Here is a 21,401-nt window from a genome sequence, read left to right as displayed (position 1 = left end):
TGAAAATTTATCCTTAGAACATCCCCTCCAAAAAATAAAATTACAAAAATTGCTATGTGTAAATAACTGTCATATTGCATAGCTTAGCAACCCTTTCCCCAGGGGCTGTGGGATGCCATGTCATTACCAGAGGCATAGTTATTGGACTTTTCAACTATGCTAAACAAAATGGCTATCTTAAACAATGGTTAGTTGCTCTCCGATCTTTTAGGTCACTTAAAAATAGCACTAGAACTTTTGATTTGGTTCGAATGAACCCTCTTCTGATCTTCTATAGCCATTTTTTCAATACGACCATCCATAGTAAAAAACGAATATTTCTATAATAATAAATAATTATCCATAGTAAAAGGCGAATCAAATATTTCTTCTGGCAGAAAGATACAATTCTACATTTTCATAGATAGGAGGTTAAAACCTCTACAGCAAGGTGCTCGTATATGCTGAATTTGGTGGTGGGATTTCCTTAAGATTACCTGACATTTTGGGGATGTTTCCCCCTTTTTTATAAGGCAAATTTTCCTATGCTCTTAGCTTTTGATGGGGAACATTAAACTTAATTAAGTTTTATATTTGGAATCAGAATAAATAGTTCGATACTTTTTATACATCCGTGGCTATCAAATTTCTGTCTTTTAGAGTTTAGGTTAATATTGGGCCTAATCATTCTTTACTCAAAGTTCAATTCCACGATCTATTTTAAAATGAAAGAAATAGATTATAATGCGTTTACTAAAAAAAAGGAACAGGAAATTTGGGTGATTTTGAGCTCTTAAAGGCTTAATAGTAACCGAAACTCTAAAAAACAGAACTTTGATACTAATATATACATCAAAAGAATTGGATTTTAATACTGATGTTAAATATATAATTTGGGTGATTTTGAGCTCTTAAAGGCTTAATAGTAACCGAAACTCTAAAAAACAGAACTTTGATACTAATATATACATCAAAAGAATTGGATTTTAATACTGATGTTAAATATATAAGTTTCATCAAGTTTAGTCTTACCCATCAAAAGTTGCGAGCCTGAGAAAATTTGTCTTATTTTGAAAAAAGGGGATAACACCCCCTAAAAGTAAAAGAATCTTAATGAAAATCACGCCATCAGATCCAGCGTATCAGCGAACCCTGCTGTGGAGGTTTCAAGCTCCTATCAGCAAAATGTGGAATTTTGTATTTTTTGCCAGAAGAAAGATCACGGATGAGTGTTTATTTGTTTGTCTTTACGGTACTTGGTATTAACCAAGTGACATACAGCGATGGCAAATTCTGTCGGTCTGTCGGTCTGTCTGTCTGTCCCGGTTTTGCTACTTTAGGCACTTCCAGGTAAGCTAGGACGATGAAATTTGGCAGGCGTATCAGCGACGGGCCAGATTAAATTAGAAATAGTCGTTTCCCCGATTTGATCTGGGGGGGAGGAGCCGGGGGCCGGTTACTTCGGAAAAAAGAAAAACTAAAGTATTTTTAACTTACGAACGGGTGATGGGATTTTGATGAAATTTAATGTTTGGAAGGATATCGTGTCTAAGAGCGGATATTTTAAGTCCCGACCAGATCCGGTGACGTTGGGGGAGTTAGAGAGGGGAACCTAAAATCTTGGAAAACGCTTAAAGTAGAGGGATCGAGATGAAACTTGGTGGGAAAAATAAGCAGAAGTCCTAGATACGTTATGACATAACTGGAAATGATCTTCTCAGTTTGGGGGACTTGAGAGCGGGTTAATTCTGAAAAAGTAGAAAAAATGAGGCATTTTTAACTTAAGAAAGAGAGATCGGATCTTAACAAAATTTGAGGTTTGGAAGGATATCGTGTCTCAGAGCTCTAATTTTAAATCCCGACTTGATCCGGTGACATTGGGGGTATTGAGGGGGTGGGAGGGAACCTAAAATCTTGGAAAGCACTTAGAATGGAGGGATCGGGATGAAACTTGGTGGGAAAAATGAACACAAGTCCTAGATACGTGATTGACATATCTGGAAGGGATCTGCTCTCTTTGGGGGAGCTGGGGAGGGGAGGGTTAATTCTGAAAATTAGAAAAATGAGGTATTTTTCACTTACGAAGGAGTGATCGGATCTTAATGAAATTTGATGTTTGGAAGGCTATCATGTCTCAGAGCTCTTGTATTAAATCCCGAGCGGATCTGGCAAAGGGGAAGTTGGGGGGCTGAACCTAAAATCTTGGAAAATGCTTAGAGTGGAGGGATCGGGATGAAACTTGGTGGGAAAAATAGGCACAAGTCCTAGATACGGGATTGACATAACTGGAATGGATCTGCTCTCTTTGGGGGAGTTGGGGGGGAGGCAGGATTAATTCTAAAAAATTAGAAAAAATGAGGTATTTTTAACTTACGAAAGAGTGATCGTATCTTAGTGAAATTTCATATTTAGAAGGACCTCCAAACTCAGATCTCTTATTTTAAATCCCGACCGGAACCAGTGTCATTAGGGGGGGGGGGTGGAAATCTTGGAAAACGCTTAAAGCGGAGAGATCAGGATGAAACTTGGTGCAAAGAATAAGCACAAGTCCAAGATAGGTGACTGACATAACCAGATCGGATCTGCTCTCTCTGGTGCAGTTGGGGGAGGGGAGTAAGTCGAAAAAATTAGAAAAAAGAGGTATTTGTAAATTACGAACGGGTGATCAGATCTTAATGCAGTTTGATATCTAGAAGGATCTTGTGCTTTAGAACTCTCATTTTAAATCCTGACGGGATCTGGTGACATTGAAGAGAGTTGGAGGGGGAAGCTGGAATTCTTGAAAAACTTGAAAATCAAGGTATCTTACGAACGGGTGATCGAATCTTAATGAAACTTGATATATAGAAGAATCTTGTGTCTCAGATGCTCCATTTTCTATTCGAATCAGATCTGGGGACATAGAGAGTTGGATGGGGAAACAGAAATCTTGGAAACCGGAAATCATGGAAAACGCTTAGAGTGGAGAGATCGGGATGAAACTTGATGGGAAGAATAAGCACAAGTTATAGATACGAGATTGACACAATTGGTACAGATCCGTTCTCTTTTGGGGAACTTGGGGTTGTTGATTTGGAAAAATTTGAAAAATTTAGGTATTTTTAATTTAAGAAAGGGTGACCGGATTTAATGAAATTTGACATTTAGAAGGAACTCATGTCTCAGAGCTCTTATTTCAAATCACGACCAAATTTGTTGACATTGGGGAGAGTGGAGGGGAAAACCGGAAATCTTGGAAAACGCTTATAAATGTCGTAGATACGTGATTGACGTAACCGGGCTGGATCCGCTCTCTTTGGGGGAGTTAGGTGGTGGGGTTCATTGCCTTGGCGAGTTTGGTGCTTCTGGACGTGCTAAGACGATGGAAATTCGTAGGCGTGTCAGGGAGTTGTACGAAATGACTTGATAAAGTCGTTTTCCCCGATTCGACCATCTGGGGGGCTGAAGGGAGAGGAAAAATCAGAAAAATAGAGGTGTTTTTAACTTACGAATGGGTGATCGGATCTTAATGAATTTTGATATTTCGAAGGGCCTTGTGAATCAGAGTTCTTATTTTAAATCCCGACCCGCATTAAGCCTCTGATTTTCCTTTTAAAGCAGTCTATTGATTCTTAGAATTTTGCTAGAGATCATACCATATGAGCTCTTGGCTCTTAGCTCTTCCGATCTCGTCACAAGTGCCATATGAGCTCTTAGCTCTTGTTTTTTTTCCACAGGGGTGATCGTATCTACCCAATGGTCCTAGAATGTCGCGAGAGGACACATTCTGTTGGAAATTAAAAGTTCTAGTGCACTTTTAAGTGATCAAAAATATTGGAGGGCAACTAGTCCTCTTCCCACCCTCATTTTTCCCCGAAGTCACCGGATCAAAATTTTAAGATAGCCATTTTGCTCAGCATAGTTGAAAAATCTAATAACTTTGTCTTTGAGGACGACATAATCCCCCTGAGTCCCCCGTTGTAAGGGTTGCAAGTTCTTGAACTTGCCCATTGTTTGCATATGGTATTGGTTATTGGGAAGTATACAGTCGTTTTCGTATAGGTATAAGGACGGTGCTAATAATATTCCTGAGATGAAACTGTGACAGTAATTACTGAGATAGTATTGACTGAAAAATCAAACAAAGCATTTCTTTGATTTTGCTATCAGATTTGTGTATTACAAGAGATTACTATCCAACGACTTTCTATACTATTCTTGTCCACAAGACATTTTTGGTCTAAATTCACGACGAACAGATAAAATAAGAAAGACAAAAGCAAATGAGAATAATTTCCAGATATTTTGTAAAATGCCTCCGACGAGGAGTTCTCAAAGATTATATACGCCTAAAAGAAAATATATGTATACGCTATAAAAGTAACACATGAGGGGGTCTCAGTGTTCTCCCCCTTCCCTCCGAAATCCTGAATTTTCTTAAATTTCTGGACACTTCCTTTTTAAATTATCAGATAAATTTGTTTTAGTATTGAATTCCCCTGCAGAAAATTTTACCATCACCCCCCTCCCCCACCCAAAAAAAACTTTTTTACGTGAATGTTTAGAAGTAATCTTACCAGAATTCGGCTTGTATAAAAGAAGACTAGATAATCATTTTTATACGTGTATTTGTTGTCTTTCTTTTTTCGTTTATCCACACGGCATAGACAATGTGCTCTGAGAAAATATAAGGAGTTAATAAATGACTAGAAATACAACCAGCTAATGACAACCATCTGAGAGGTCTTGTTTCTAGTTCATTGAAAAAAAAAGTTCAAAAGTTTGTCCTTTTTTGTGCTCAAGAATGTATGCCTATCATCACGCACATGCTACATAGTACACAAAAACAGCACAAATGTTGCATGAACTACTGTTTAATATTCATACCAGTTGATGAGAACCAGGCTTAAAATCTCCTCATTTTTTAGGTTCTGTCTCTCAGCTTATGGATGTTTTATCTCCAAATGGATTAATGCTCTGTTCTCATTGTTTTAAAAATTTGGCATTCTATACAAAAACATCAAAATCCAAGGTTTGCAAAAAAGGTATGAACTTTCTTTTTTTTAAACAATTATTCTTGAAAATTTGTTGGGTGTATGAATGAGTACTATTTATCTGTTATAACCTATGCTTTAAAAAAAAAGAAAACAGACAGTTATAATATAGGCTGCTATTTTTAAGTTCTGGAAGCATTTCAATGTTTAATTTTGTTTCAAGAGTAGGGGAAGGTTGTGTATTTGGTTAATGATTTGAGAATGTTATGCTCCTCTAGAGATGTGAGGTGGTATATTGAGCCACACAAAAGGGAAATCCTTACGTAGAAAGGCCACCGGAAAACAGGCGAACCAATTTTTTGCCTATTTGTAGAGTTTTGTGATCAATTCCTTAAAAAAAAGAAAGGTACTTGTGCATTATTCAGAACACACTCAATAAGTGAAGTTAGGTTCTTTCGTGAAACAAACTACGATGCAGGTACATTTTATGGGAAAATCCGGTTTCATAGCCACAAAGACAAAACTAATTTAGTTTGCTATGTATAGTGATAGAAGATAGTGTCTGAACATGCATTTTGAAATAGATTTGGAATTTGCCAAAGACTGACAAAGAGGCAATTATGTTTTTCCAGGATAAGGGGTTATTGCCAACAACAAAACAGTACGTCAATGGACACAACGAGACTTTATACTCTTACAAGAAGGAACATTTAGGTTAGGTTAGGTTTACCTAATTAGAATGTACCTGCGTCGTAGTTTGTTTCACGAAAGAACCTAACTTCGTTTATTGAGTGTGTTCTGAATAATACGCAAGTACCAAAAGAAATTTCATTATCGCATATTAGAAGTAAAACGCGGAATATCAATAAAATCCAAAATCTTTTGAGATAGACACTAACACCGAGTATGTCATTAGCTGAAACCATGAACAACCCAATTTCTAATATCAAAAACTGTTGCCAGGTACTGGGCCACAATTATGATTATCCACAATGCTTCTCTAACGATGTCGCAATTCTCTGGATTCCTACATCTGACCACATTTTATTCATTGAATTCCGGATAGGAACAATGGTATCCAGGCACTCTCCCCCTGTTATTGCTGGATTACTCGTATTTAAGTACGTTTGTTACGCTTCCCACGGGTCTCGGAGCGGAAGTATAAAAGAATGCATGTTGCCAGTTGTTTTTTAAATGCTGTATATTATCTGATAAATTCTAAAAGAAAAGATTAATGTGCCTTCACGCTAAAGGCAGCTAGGGTGTAGCCTGAAAAGATTCTGAAACTTCAACCATATCCTTATGTATTAGTGAAAAAGTGGGGAAACGCCAGAGTTTAGTAGTTAATTAATAAAGAGAGTTCATTCTTAAGGTCTGATCACTATAAAATGATACTTGTAACTTCATTAAACTGCTGACTGTTTAATGATCTTAAAATTTTGTGTTTCAAGCTATGAAAATGGGAATTCACTATGAGAAATCTTCCATCGTTAAAAATCGAACCTAAAACCTCCAAATTAATCGTACTGTGCAGGTGTCCGACCACTAGACTAGGATGACACCTTCAGAGAAAGTTGCATTCAGCCAAGAGGTTAAAACGAATTATTTGTCAAATAGATCATATTTTTTTTTCATTGGAACTTTGTCACTGAAGATGAAATGAAATTTGATACTATGATCATTTAAGACTGTAACTTTAGGGCCAAATGAAGCCAACTTTAGATCAAAACACTTTAATTTTTTTTTTTTTTTTTTAGAGCATCTAAGTTTTTGCAGTACATCGTTGGCTATTTCACTCTACCAATGTCTTTAGACTGTTATAAAGAATAAGGCGAAAAAAATTAACAAAAAAATCTTTCAAATTACTAGCATGACTTTTACCCCCTTCCCCCAGATTTTGAAAAAGTTTCTTTTGGTTAGGTGTCGTTAAAGCGGTGGGTCTTGATACAGCATTCCCTTTGTTGTAAATATTCCTTGCAGTTAAACCCTATCAAGTTATTCCTGCCTAAATTAAAAAAAAAATGTTCTTGAGTTTGTGGAACAGGCAAGTATCTTCGATCCCATAAATCTCCTAAAATCGCGGAGGCATTTAATATTTCTTGCTGAATTTCTTACATTGTTTCTGTATGACTTGCCTTTTCTAATTTGGATGCTCCCCTCCAAAATATTGGAATTAGCCCCTGCCCACGTATGTGATGCAGATTCTGGAAACGACGACGGTTAAATGAGGGCTTTTTATTTTAAAACTATATGTTAGTACCTTTCTACAATTTTAAATAAATCTTATTGCTTGGAGGCATTTTTGGTCCCAAAATACTAAATTTGTTCTCAAAGCACTCTAAGGTGGTATAAAGAAAAGCTTTAGAGCCTCCTTTAAAATCTCTGCAACATAGAGGTGCCAGACATGGCATTTTAGTCCCAAACCATATGTTGCCAAACGGCGACATTTTTCACAGGGAAGACATGCAATCATAAGTGAACACAGATTGTCTTTAAGGGAGATAAAAACCTGTTCGCAAGAGGGTTAAATGTCCCAAAAGTCAATGTTTTCCAGAAATAATGAATTTCTCATCAAAGCACTTTGCAAATGCCGTATTTGGATTATAGGGTATGACACATCATACATGTTAAGCGTTCCGCCATCTTTTACCTCTGATCAGAATAATTATAATCTTCGTAATACAAAAAATTATATTTGAATTCCTTTTACTCATTGTGTAAGGTCAGATTTTAATCCTTTAATGGTGAGTTATATTGTGTGCAATAAGTTGTCTGAATCAGCTCGAAGGTGCCACTGTTCAAAATTTTTCTTACATATTTTTTATTATTTTATTGAATTCTATTTAATTTACATGATTAATTTAGTCTGTTTAATCTATTTAGTTATGTTTTCTATAGTTGTTATTTTATTTATATTTTCTTTTCTTCTCCTTTTTGCTCTTCTTTATCTGAGTAACTCATTATTTAATTTTTTTCTTCTCTGAGTAAGTGATCCGCAGTGTATGCCTTGTTTCTGAGTTAACCTTAGCCATTCATTAGCCATTTTTTTAATTTTCCTAGCTCTCTCAGCCTTGCTAGTGGTTTTCAGCGGTTTCATTTTTCCCCATTTGTATGAATCATTTTATTGGACTTGATCCTAAGGAGTACGGCAAAGTCTATGAGAGAGTGTAGAATCAAATAGGAAAGTAAAAATATCCAAAACTTAGTATATACCAGTGATTCGAGTCTCTAATGAAAGTTTTAACAGAATGAATGACTCATTTGGATGTTTGATAGCCCAGGGCGGATGACTAAGTTTAAAAATGAATATTAAAAAGACGAAATCGCTTAGACTGGGATTAAGTGAAGGTGAAGAGGTGATATTTGGTAACAAGAATATCGATCAAATGCATAGCTTCACAAGTATTAACTGACACAGGTATTAGCAAAGACGGTGAATGCAATAAAGAAGTTAAAAGTAGACTAGTAAAGGCAAAGGTTGTTTTTTTCACAGTTGAAAAAAGGTTGGAAGAATAGATATAATTACGACAGCGGTCAAGTATGATACTAAGACGTGGGCGCTCCAAAAGCCAGCGGAAAATTTGGTATATGTTTTCCGGAGGGACTGCCTCCGGATTCTTTTGGATACCTGTCAGACTGATCGTATTTCAAGCAGTAAGTAGTACGAAAAATGTGTTTCTATCCCGCTTTCTAGAGCTATAGTGATAGAAAGGTTGAAAGGGCTAGGACACTTTTTGCAGATGAAGGATGGAAGATTGCCAAAGATCATCCTTTTCTGATCATCCTTTATGGCGAAACGAGGAGGCGATCGTTCCCGAATGGGGCGGGAAGAGGTCGTAAGGAAGGATTTAAAGGAAATTCAAACTTCTTGGGAGGGTGTTAAGATAGAGGCTATGAATAGACTGGAATGAAGGAAAAATGTTTTAATGTATGTTTTACTGAATTATCTTTTAAGCAAATTAAAAAACGAAAAAAGAACCTACTGCTCCCTTACATGCGGGAACAGAGACACCATTCTTCGGGATACGAAATACTTCGGGATACTAAAGGAATACGAGTATCCCCTGCTTTCCATATTGTTATAGGGACAGTTTCATACCACACTCCTTGGTGTCTTGGCATTTTGTCAACTTACTTCGCTTTTTTATAGAATTAAATAAAACAAAGTTTTTTAACTGAAAGTAAGGAGCAACATTAAAACTTAAAACGAACAGAAATTACCCCATATATGAAAGGGGCTGTTCCCTCTTCAACGCCCTGCTCTTTACGCTAAAGTTTTTACTGTTTTAAAAATTAGAGTTGAGAGAAAGAGTCAAACTTTAGCGCAAAGAGCAGGGTTTTGAAGAGGGAACAGCCAATTTTTTTTTACCGTAGCAAAAAACGTGTTTTTGCCGTAGCAAAAAACAGAAAATTTGCAGTCTCCGGTATTCGTCGTCATTACCTCTAGGATTCGAATTGGCCAGAGGGGATAGCCCACAAATTTGGCTAGGAATAAATCACCGATTTTAATATTCGCAGGATTTATGCCTAGTAAATGAAAGATTATAAAGTGAAAAAACTTATCTTTCTGTGAGGGCCGAGCCTCACTAATGTATCCAAGTGAACAATCAGTCCAAACTGTGCGAGTTCGGCCCAACTGCTAATCCTTCTCTACACTAAAAAGTGCAATTAACGAGCAGGCAAATTATATCCAATTTTCTCTACACGCCACACTTGGCTATCGTATCTAATTTTCTCAATTCAAAACGCCAAAAATCTGATTGTGTGATAAATTCAAGTATCAGATTGCACAATTTCTGTAGTCACTGAATTAATTCATGGCTAAGGAATCAAGTTCAAACAATTCAAAAGTTCAAACAGGTGTAATCCCTTTGAGAGCTAGTTCAATACTGCAGGGTATCAGTATACTGCAGGCATCTTCTTTGAATTGAATTCATTTTTTTCGGTAATATCGGTTATAACGTTTTTTTTCTGATATTATGAGAAATAGAAACATTCGGATCGAAACGAAGATTTTTAATTATAGGAATGGCTTAAGAATATTAAGTGGAAACTTTCAGGGCATGATGAGAGGGATGTTCAACTGACGAAAAGGCAATATGTGCATACTTCCTTATATGAAATTATATGAAAGGGGCTTATTCCTCTTCAATAAGAGGAATTCCTTTCAATCCGTATATGACCTCTTCAACGCCCCGCTCTTTACGCTAAAGTTTGACTCTTTCTCTTAACTCTACCTTCTAAAACAGTAAAAACCTCAACCCCCTCCCAACCAAAAAATCCTCCTGAAAACATCTGTACACTCCCTAAAAACCATTACTATATGCAAACACTGGTCAAAATTTGTAACTTGCAGCCCCTCCCACGGGGACCGTGGGGGAGTAGGTTGTCCCTAAAGACATAGTAATATAGTTTATCGACTATTCTGAATAAAATGGCTATCTCAGAATTTTGATCCGACGACTTTGGAAAAAAATGAGCGTGGGAGGGGGCCTTGGTGCCCTCCAATTTTTTTGGTCACTTAAAAAGGGCACTAAAACTTTTCATTTCCGTTCGAATCAGCCCTCTCGCAATATTATAGGACCACTGGGTCGATACGATCACCCCTGGAAAAGAAAAAAAAAATACAAAATTCCACATTTTTGTAGATAAGAGCTTGGAACTTGCACAGTAGTGTTCTCTTATACGCTGAACCTGATGATATGATTTTCGTTAAGATTCTATGACTTTTAGGGGGTGTTTCCTCCTATTTTCTAAAAGAGGGCAGAATTTCTCAGGCTCGTAACTTCTGATGGGTAGGACTAAAACTGATGAAACTTATATATTTGAAATCAGTATTAAAATGCGATTCTTTTGGTGTAACTATTGGTATCAAGATTCCGTTTTTTAGAGTTTTGGTTACTATTGAGCCGGGTCGCTCCTTACTACAGTTCGTTATCACGAACTGTTTGATGAAAACAGTAACCTAGTCCAGGAGGTGGGCTCAGGATCTAGATCTTCCCATTTATTTGAAACATTGTGTATAGGTATATTCTGATTGATTACTTAATTTAGAATTTATTAATACAAATTCTTTTAATTTACTCTTCTTCTTCAAACCCTAAACAATTTATGTAAAAATGGAATGTTTGAAATAGTCCTAACGCAATTCCTGCATTAAACAAAATCTGAAAACTTTAGAGTTGAAGTCAAATGGTCAAAGTAGTATGAAAGGGGTCTTCGGAAACAAGTCCCCCCAAATCTGAAGTTTTCCCAAATTTCTGTAAATTTTCCCAAATTTCTTTATCCCACAAAAAGTACCTTCATACGTGTCTATCACAGAAAGATTATTTTAGCATAGATCAATTTAATGCAGATAAGACGGCATGCATCTCTACAATTATAAATCTTGTTTTTAATAAATATTGAGGTCCATATATTGGGACTGTCTCTAAATTCTCATGCTTAGTCAGCTTGGCTACCTAGGGAGTTTCACTTCCTCATAATTAGACTATGCCGGGTGTTACTGTAACTAATAATATTTTAAGCAGCCCTTCGAGATTCAAACTATATCTCAGCAGCTTCAAGGTACGGATAATTTGTATCAATAATTTGAAAAATAATTCAGTAATTATTGATTTGGACACAAATCAATAATTTGTGTCCAAGGGTGTTGAATTTATCGATACAAAAATCGTGTTTCGAAAAAGATAGATCCAATGGAAACTATAGTAATTCGCTGGTTCCACCTATTGTCATAGTAGGAGGTATAACCAACCATAGACGTAGATTGTGAATCGTACTAAAAACCGGTTTTTATACTCTGACCTTTTGCATCGAACTTTTCGATGCAAAATTGTGTTTTGAAAAAGATAGTTCAATTAGAAACTATAGTGACTTCGTTGGTTTCACCTATCGACATAGTAGGGTGACTAACTAACCCATAGACATAGATTGTGCTAAAACAGGTTCTTGTGAAGGGAATGTGATCCGATTTGGGTAGTCTGGGTTTGGGTGTACTGATTTGGGTACATTTTTGTTCTACCAATGAAATGATTTCGCACTTTATGATCAGTTACCTTGTGACCAATTAATTCTTGTTTTACCTTCGACTAAAAAGTACAAGCTGGGCTGCAAAATTGTCAACGTTTTATTACTCTTGACGATGTAGAGTAGCACTATTTTTATTAATGATATTTAAATGTGTCGATGTGTGGAGGTGGTGAGGATGATTTAGTTCCTTTTTTGGTTTTATGAGTGTTTTTCTTTGGGGTTTATTAGTTCTTTTTTGGTCAGTTGCATGACTCAGCCAGAGTCGACCCAGCTATAATTAGGTACGAGGAGAAATCTGGGGACGGTAAGCTGGAAGGATGTGCGAAATCACAGGATGGCTGGCTCCCAGACCCCCATTGCTATATACGGCTGCAGGGCCACGAAGTGGAGATCAGCACTGCCGGTTTGAATCTTGAGGGTCTAGTGCCGTCATACTTACTTTAACTTACTTATTTGGGTTTTATGAGGAATTAAAAGGATTCCAGGAGACATTTTTTCAGAAGGTGGTGGGCAGGTTGATTGGTTCATGTAAGCATATGGTAACCATTTTCTTTAACTTATTCATCTAGTTTGGAATTAAGGGTATGCTTTTGTTTTAAATACTATTTTCGTGAGAAATGGAGGAAACACACCTTCATGCTTTGAGCCTCTGCTCAGTTCGGTGAGTCACCATACAGAATATATGATATAGCGCGTAAAGCCTTTTAATGTTAGTATACACAATACCATATGATTAGCTTAAGCTAAGCAACAGTTTCAAAAAAATTAAGTGGCCATTATTAAGTACTATAAATTAAGTGGCCATTCAAATAATATTCTGTGGCCATTATTTCTTCTCGCTTTCCTTTCCAAATGAAAATTTCCCCTCAATATGAAAATTTTAAGCAATTGACCTAATTCAAACTCAGTACTAATATACAGATTAATTCTATTGTTTCCTCTTTTCCTTACTTTCGGCATTAATTTATATGGTCAGAAACAAATTTTGTTTAATAAACTTTAAGAATGAGTCTTTCTTCAAAGACAAATTTGCCCACTGGCTAAATTAGAAAAAAAATTCCAAAGATTTCAAATCCGTTTGATTATTGTGAAGAAGTGGCACTGAACTCTACTGTTAGAGGATTCTCAAAACCGGCCTCAATCAGGGTGAGGAGGAGGGTATATTTTCCGTCTGCTCCTCTATTTTTCTCCTCACCCTTGATTTAAACCACTTTTTCAGGGGTGGGGTCATTTTATATAAAAATATCTTTTTTTGTATGTTCACTGAGAAAAACTTAAAAAAAAATGCAAAATCATCTGTTCTCTAGATTTAGAAAGATAAAATTGCTTCTTCGGTGTTTCCGTAAATTGACCCCACTGATTTTCACTTTCCCGTTGTTCTTATGTGTTTTAGTATGGTATTTAATGACGTTTAATGGAATCCTCTTTAATCACAACATGATAATTTTTCAGAATTGAAACCCACATAAAAACCTTGAAGCAGTGCTTACCAAACAGAGAGCTTTTTTTTGTAAAAATAGTCAGACTCAATTTTTTTTCTGGCTTTAAATTTCTTACAAAACAGCCAATCAGGTTTTCTTGTTTTTACCTGGTTCAATATTTGACGTAACAACAACGGACAAAAAATATGGGAATATTAGTAATCCCTCCTTATCTCTTTTAGGCACATACACAAAATATCACTTGTATTACAACATAATCAGGTAAACTTAACATAACAAGCACTATCCCTCTCTGAAAAGTTCATTATACAGACTGTTAGCCAATGTTTACAAGAAATAATTAAATACAACTTTCCAAAAAATTCGTTTCAAAGAAAATAAAAAGCCATATAAGACTAGCATAAAAAAATTCAAATTATAATTCAAATTCAAAAATAACAAGAAATTATTATTATAGAATAAATTAAATTCAAACCGCAAATAAATTAAATAAACAATCGTAGGGAACATACAAATAATAAGCACTAATATAAATGAGTAAATAAATCTTAAAACGAATAAAAATTAAATTGAATGTTCATTGTTATTCCATGATAGCTAGTGTTTACAAGAATTAATTAAAGAAAATAAAGAGCCAAATAAGAATAGCATAAATAAATTCAAATTATAATTCAAATTAAAAATGACCAAAAATTACTATTAAAGAATAAATGAAGTTCAAACCGCAAATAAATTAAATAAACAATCATAGGAAACATACAAATAATAAGTACTAATATAAATGAATAAATAAATCTTAAAACGAATAAAAATTAAATTGAATGTTCAAGTCAAATTCAAAACAAACAAAAATTGCTACAAACAGGAGTTAGACCATTGCCCCCTTCCCCCTCCCGTAACTGTAAAAGTCTAAAGCCTACTGTCATTTGTGTTTTATTGAAAACTGTGTGTATCTTGAAGAGTCCTTGGAAAGAACTAATGAAAATAAACTGAATATTTAATATACCCTAAAACTAAGTTAATTTTTTTTTCGAAAATATATTCTCTTCGAAACCGTTTTGTCACTTACAACATCTCTTTTAGCATAGTTAGATATCATTCATATTACATTTAAAATAACAAATTTTCTGCTTAATCAAGAACTTATTCAATTATGCAGTTTGCAATTTCAAACACAGAAGTTGTTGAAGAGTCTATTGTTGGTTGAATTTGTTGTTTTGCTAATGATTTATAGCAATTTTCTGCTACTGGGCTGTAGCAGAAAGTGTGGAACTTAGAAAAGGGTGAATAAAAAGGAGACAAGAAAAATTGGAAAGGACATTCCGGATAGGTAACTTTTCATAAATTTACATGATTAAGATTAGGAGGATTAAAATTCATTCATCATGAAATACACATATAATGTTACATTTTACTATCCCCATAAAGGCTCATTGGACTGTAAAGAATGGGGAAAACAAACGAGTCACTTACTCAGAGGGAAAAAAAAATCACTTTCCCACAGAGAGAGGAGCAAAAAAGAGAAGAAAAAAAATAGAAGAAAATGAAAACTATAGAACATAAAACTAGATAAATTGAAGAGACTATGTTAATTAAGTAGACTAAATAGACTCCAATAAAATAAAAACATATAAGAGAAATAAATGAATAGACAAAAATAGCTTCTAAGAAGCCAAAGAATTTTTAATAATTTTCTCAACAAACTGAATGAGTGGCATCTTTGAGCTGATTCAGGCAACTTATTCCATACAATATGACTCGCCGTTAAAGAATTAAAATCTGATTTGAAATTTGTATGCAAAAACCGTTGTTGAATTCTTGAAAGCTTGATTAATTATTGTTCTTCCTCAGGAACAATCAAGAACGATAAAGACTTCAACGTTACTGTCCAAAGTTTCTATTGACAATTTTGTTGAAAGAAAGGAGGCGTGTCAATATAATGACAGAAACATTACAACAAAGACAATTTACTGAAGAAAACAAATTCTTATAGTGTGGTTATTGACGGATCCCACGAAAATTATGTACAAGCTCATTGTCTCCGAAATTTGGGGCTCTCATAGTTTCAGGTCAGACAAGTTCAAGGAATTGCTCAGTAATCATTCAACGCTACTAATTAGTGCTTTCAAATCATTGCTTTAAACGAAATGAAATTTATTAACAATTCTGTGGCACAGTAGTTCGTGAGTTTCTCAATGTCCACCCAATTAGAAAGTTATGGAAAGCAGCTATTAAATATATTTTATAATGATAGAAAATTTAAAATCTACCGTCTTTATGTGACCCTTCGGGTGATAAAAAAAAATTGAGTTTGTAAAATTATAGCGAAATATCGACTGTTGAAACATCGATCTATGTTATATATCGATATTGTCGATCGATCTTTAATAGTAATAGAAAATTGAAAATCTACCCTCTTTATGTGACCCTTCGGTTGATAAAAAAAAAACAAGTTTGTAAAATTATGGCGAAATATCGACTATCGAAATATCAATCTATGTTTGGTAAAACTAGCCGCTAGTGGTATTCAATCCTTGGCTGTCAAATCCTAAGACAGTTTATCTGCATTTATAAAAAGTTAAAGCCTCGACAATTTTGTGTAAAGGCCACACTTGCGTTTCGAAAAAAGTTAAATGAATAGTACTAACCGATCAGTTTTTCAAACTGAGCTATGGCTCAAGATTGACTAGATTCCAAAGAAAATGGTCTTTTCTGAATGTCCCAAAATCCTTTACGCTAATCTTGCTCTTTACGCTAAAGCTTAAATGTTTGTTCCAATTTTTTAGCAGCATCTACTGAAACAAGGGGGGCGTTTGATTAGAATAGGAAGTTATTTTTTTAAGTGCTAACAGCTACAGCGTAAAGAGCAAAGTATTGAGGAGGGGGCAACCTTTTATATAAGGAAAAAATCTGCCAAAATTAATAGGCAAATTGTGTTTTAAATTTCCATGTACGGTGAGCCAAATTCAAACCTGCAGTAGTTAAAAAACATTCAGAAATTAAATAAAAAAACAAGTTTTTTGAACTGAAAGTAAGGAGTGATATTAAAAATTAAAACGAACAGAAATTATTCCGTATACGAAATGGGCTATCCCTCCTCAATGCCTCGCTCTTTATGCTAAAGTTTTTTTTTAAGTAGAGTAGTTACAAAGAGTCAAACTTTAGCGTAAAGAGTGAGACGTCGAGGAAGGGATAGCCACTTTCATATACGGAATAATTTCTATTCGTTTTAAGTTTTAATGTTTCTCCTTGCTTTCAGTTTAAAAAAAAACATGTTCTATTATTTAGTTTATGAAATAAAACAACATTTATTGCACATACAAATCTTCTATTCTTTCAACTCCCCAAACATTGGGTTAAGCGATGCATGTTTCTATGACGGATGTGAACATCTCAAAACCGAACCCTTATTAACAGTGATGATAATGGTCAACTGAAAAGATATTGCAGATTATACCAAACTCTCAATCTTTTTTCAACTATTTATGACTCTCGTTGGATTGATATGGTTACATATGGTTTCACATGGGGAAAAATAATAGTTGCTTCCAAGGATATGATTTTATTCTTATTTGAAGCCGGCCACTAGAAAGCAGATCATTGAGCTTATAACGTTCTGAAATTCTATGCAAGACTTTATAGACAGGTTCCTTCTACTAGTTTGGTATGTTAATGTCCTGCTTTTTTAAAGTTTTAATAAACATCAGGAGAGGACAATTTTAGCATTGCTCCATAGCTGAGATTCTGTTCTATCCATCTACCAAATCAAATTAAAAAATCTGGTACGTGTGGATTTTTGATTAAAAATACGTTGAAAATTGGTTGTAAATCGTTGAAAAAAGGACAATTGCCCTATTTTTTACGCAAGTTTTGATCCTTTCTTTAAGAAAAAGACAAAAAAATATAATAATTCTGTCTCGGTGAACGAACAAATCTGAGGCTAATGAATGTAATGATATAATTATCTTTTCATTTTGCGGCAGATTGTAGCTGCAGGCTTGTCACAAAATTGCTTGTTTCAGAGAGAGCATATACCTTAAGAATCAACGTAATTTGTCAACCCTCAATTCTTGTTCTAGCTCACTGCAGGACAAGGCTCTTAAGTATTTCAGGTTGTTACTAACGTGAATTCCATTGCATGATTCATTTTATTAGGCTTACAAGGGATTTCAAATATTTCAAAGAACAGAACCAGAAAATAATTGCTTGAACGAAATCTAAGAATCCGTTTGTAATGCCAAGAGGTGAGAAGCCCATTATTCATATACAGAGTTTTAAGTTTTTGCCTGCCTTTTAGATACAAACATGATACAAACATTCTAACGAGAAGAAACTTTGCATATAGATTAAGCCTCCAAGTGAAGCAATATAAAAGCTCGCATAAACACAGTCTTTTAATGGTAAAAAAAGATAATAAGTTGTTAAAATATGTGGATGTTTAGGAACCGGAATAAATCTCATGTTTTTTTTGGGCGACACTGCAGGATTTCTGTCACTTTTTTTCTTTTATTATATGAAAGGTTCTCCTTCCATTGCGCTGGGATAAAGGCACTCAGTGACGTCAGTTGACTAAAATTTTTGGGAGGGGACAACATATATTTTAAAAATCCAGACGAGGGCATTTTTTTTAGCTGAAATGCATAAATAAAAACTTTATTTCAGTGAGAATACCACAAGAACAACTGGAAAGCATGTTAAAATGGAGGTCAGGAATCTCAATTAGGCAAAAAAAAAAAAAAAAAAAATGCTTGCCGCGTTTCATTTACGTTAGACGCTGGCTTCACTTTTTCTTGTTTTTTTTTTCCAGAATGGTAGTTTATAGTTATGTCAATTGTTTCACAACTTATTTATGTGATGCCTTTAAACAAATTAAATAAAAAATAACAAGTTTTTTTTAACTGCAAGTAAGGAACGACATTAAAACTTAAAACGAACAGAAATTACTTCGCATATCAAAGGGGTTTTCCCCTCCTCAACGCCTCACTCTTTACGCTAAATTTTGACTCTTTGTCACAACTCTACTTTTTCAAACAATAAAAACTTTAGCGTAAAGAGCGAGGCGTTGAGGAGGGGACAACCCGTTTCATATACGAAACAATTTCTGTTCGTTTTAAGCTTTAATGTTGCTTCTTACTTGCAGTTAAAAAAAAACTTTTTTTTATTTAATTTCTGGACGTTTTCGAGTTAATGCATGTTTTGATTTTGGCTCACCGCACATGAATAATTAAAACAAAAATTGCACTTTAATTTTTTTGCTAAATAGCTTTTTCATAGTCTTGATCTGAAGATTTTGATAAGACAAAGGCGTGGGGGAAGAGGTTTTTTTCCCCTCCAATTGGTGGTTACATAAAAATGCAATTAGAATTTTTATTTTTTTAACAAACGTTTTGTTGGTAATAAATATACATAACTTGCGAATTAACTTACGTAATGAACCTCTATATTTGTGTATTTTTATTACGTATCTCAGGGGGTTCGCCCCCTCATCAATACCTCGCTCTTTACACTAGACCTTCAATTTTGTACCAATTCTTTGTGAATGACCCCTGAATCACAAAGGCCGTAGAATAAATAGTTGGAATTACTATAAATACTTTAGCATAAATAGCAAGGTATTGTGGAGGAGGCGAACCCTCTTATATACGTAATATTTTCAGTTCGTTTCAAGTTTTAATGCTGCTCGTTACTTCCAGGTTAAAATTTTTTTTTTAAATAATACTAGAGAATCCTGCACCCCTTTATGGAAATTCTCTTCCCTCATGATAAATTCCTTCATGGAAAGATCCACCCATGTAACCACCTCCCCCAACCCACCCCCACCCCAACGCAAAAAAGTCCCCCTGAAAACGTCTGTATACTTCATAATAACCATTACTGTATGTAAACAATGGTCAAAGCTTTTAACTTGCAGCCCCTCCCCAGGGAACTGTGGGGGATGAAGTCGTCCCCAAAGACATAGTTATTGAGTTTTATACTAAGCTCAACAGAATGGCTATCTCAAAATTTTGATCCAGTTACTTTGGTGAAAAATGTGCGTGGGAAACTAGAACTTAAGAACACTAGAACTTTCAGTTCCCGTTAGATTGAGCCCTCTTGCGATGTTCTAGGACTACTGGGTCGATACGATCACCCCTGGGAAAAAAAAAACAAATAAATAAATAAACAAGCATCCGTGATCTGTCTTCTGGCACAAAAAATGCAAAATTCCACATTTTTGTAGATAGGAACTTGAAACTTCTACAGAAGGGTTCTCTGATACGCTGAAGATGATGGGATTTTCGTTAAGATTCCATGACTTTTAGGGGGTGTTTTCCCGTATTTTCTAAAATAAGGCAAATTTTCTCAGGCTCGTAACTTTTGATGGGTAAGACTAAACTTGATAAGACTATACTTATAAAAATCAGAATTAAAATATGATTCTTTTGATGTAACTATTGGTATTAAAATTTTGTTTTTTAAAGTTTCGGTTACTATTGAACCGGGTCGCTCCTTACTACAGTTCGTTCCACAAACTGTTTGATTATGAGCACGACCTCGTAAAGGAGATAAAAAAAATTAAGCATTTGCTCCCAATACGATTGAATGTCTGTCATTTCGTATCGTTTCTAGTGTGACATTACATTAAAAAAAACTAATTTTTTTAAATGAAAGTAAGGAGCGACATTAAAACTTAAAACGAACAGAAATTACTCCGTATGTGAAATGGGTTGTCCCCTCCACAATCCCTCGCTCTTTACGCAAAAGCTTTTAATTGTTTTAAAAAGCAGAATTGTGGCAAAGAGTCAAACTTTAGCGTAAAGAGCGAGGGATTGCGGAGGGGAAAACCCATTTCATATACGGAGTAATTTCTGTTCGTTTTAAGTTTTAATGTCGCTCCTTACTTTCAGTTAAAAAAACTAGTTCTTTTATGTAATTTCTGAACGTTTTTGAATTAATGCATGTTTGATTTTGGCTCTCCACACATAAATTATTAAAATGAAATTTGCATATTAATTCCTTTTTTGGTTAAATGGCTTTCTCTTAGTTTTGATCAGACGATTTTGAGAAATAAGGGATGGGGAAGGAGGCCTAGTTGCCATGCAATTTTTTTCGGTTACATAAAAAGGCAACTATAAATTTTAATTTTTAACGAATTTTTTTATTAGTAAAAAATATACGTAACTTAAGAATTAACTTACGTAACAAACTTTTATATTCTTTAATTTTTATTATGTATATGAGGGGGTTTGTACCCTCGTTAATACCTCGTTCTTTACACTAAATCGTAAGTTTTTTCCCTTTCTTTAAGAATGACCCCTGAATCAGAAAGGCCGTAGAATAAATAGTTGAAATTACTAAAAATACTATAGCATAAAGAGCGAGGTATTTATCTCCTCCTAAATACCTAACTCTTTATGCTAAAGTATTTTTAGAACCCCTCATATGCGTAATAATCTATGTTCGTTTTAAGTTTCAATGCTACTCTTTACTTTCAATTGAAAAAACCTTTCCATGTTTATTTTTTCATTGTTTTTTATAGTAATTTTAGAAAATTTTGCACCCTTTTCATTGAATTTCTGTTCCCTCATGACATATTTCTCCAAGGAAAGATACTCTCACATAGCCCCCGTCAACCTCACCCCCAAAACCAAAAAAAAATCCCCTGAAAACGACTGTACACATGCCAATAACCATTATTATATGTAAACACTGGTCGAAGTTTGTAACTTGCAGCCCCTCCCCCAGGGACTGTGGGGGAGTAAGTCATTCCCAAAGACATAGTTATTATGATTTTTGACTATGCGGAACAAAATGGCTATCTCAAAATTTTGATCTGTTGACTTTGGAGAAAAAATGAGCGTGGGAGGGGGTGTAGGTGCCCTCCAATTTTTTTGGTCACTTAAAAAGCGCACTAGAACTTTTCATTTCCGTTAGAATGAGCCCTCTTGCGACATTCTAGGACCACTTGGTCGATACGATAACCCCTGGGGAAAAA

General features: G+C 34.9%; 1 long non-coding RNA gene across 2 annotated transcripts in view; it reads left to right on the top strand.

The window, feature by feature from the left end:
* Nucleotides 1–15,287: 15,287 nt before the first annotated feature.
* LOC136033618 (uncharacterized) overlaps nucleotides 15,288–21,401 on the top strand; it is a 36,466-nt gene continuing 30,352 nt past the window's right edge. Inside the window, exon 1 of one of the 2 annotated variants that reach the window (XR_010618974.1) lies at nucleotides 15,288–15,495. This is a non-coding gene — a long non-coding RNA (uncharacterized LOC136033618). Of the gene's footprint in view, nucleotides 15,496–17,528; nucleotides 17,671–21,401 lie in introns of those variants that run through there. The other variant, XR_010618973.1, reaches the window with a different exon arrangement.

This window comes from Artemia franciscana, chromosome 12, assembly GCF_032884065.1.
Source record: "Artemia franciscana chromosome 12, ASM3288406v1, whole genome shotgun sequence".
Classification (NCBI taxonomy): Eukaryota; Metazoa; Arthropoda; class Branchiopoda; order Anostraca; family Artemiidae; genus Artemia; species Artemia franciscana.
This window is presented reverse-complemented; position numbering and strand designations above follow the sequence as displayed.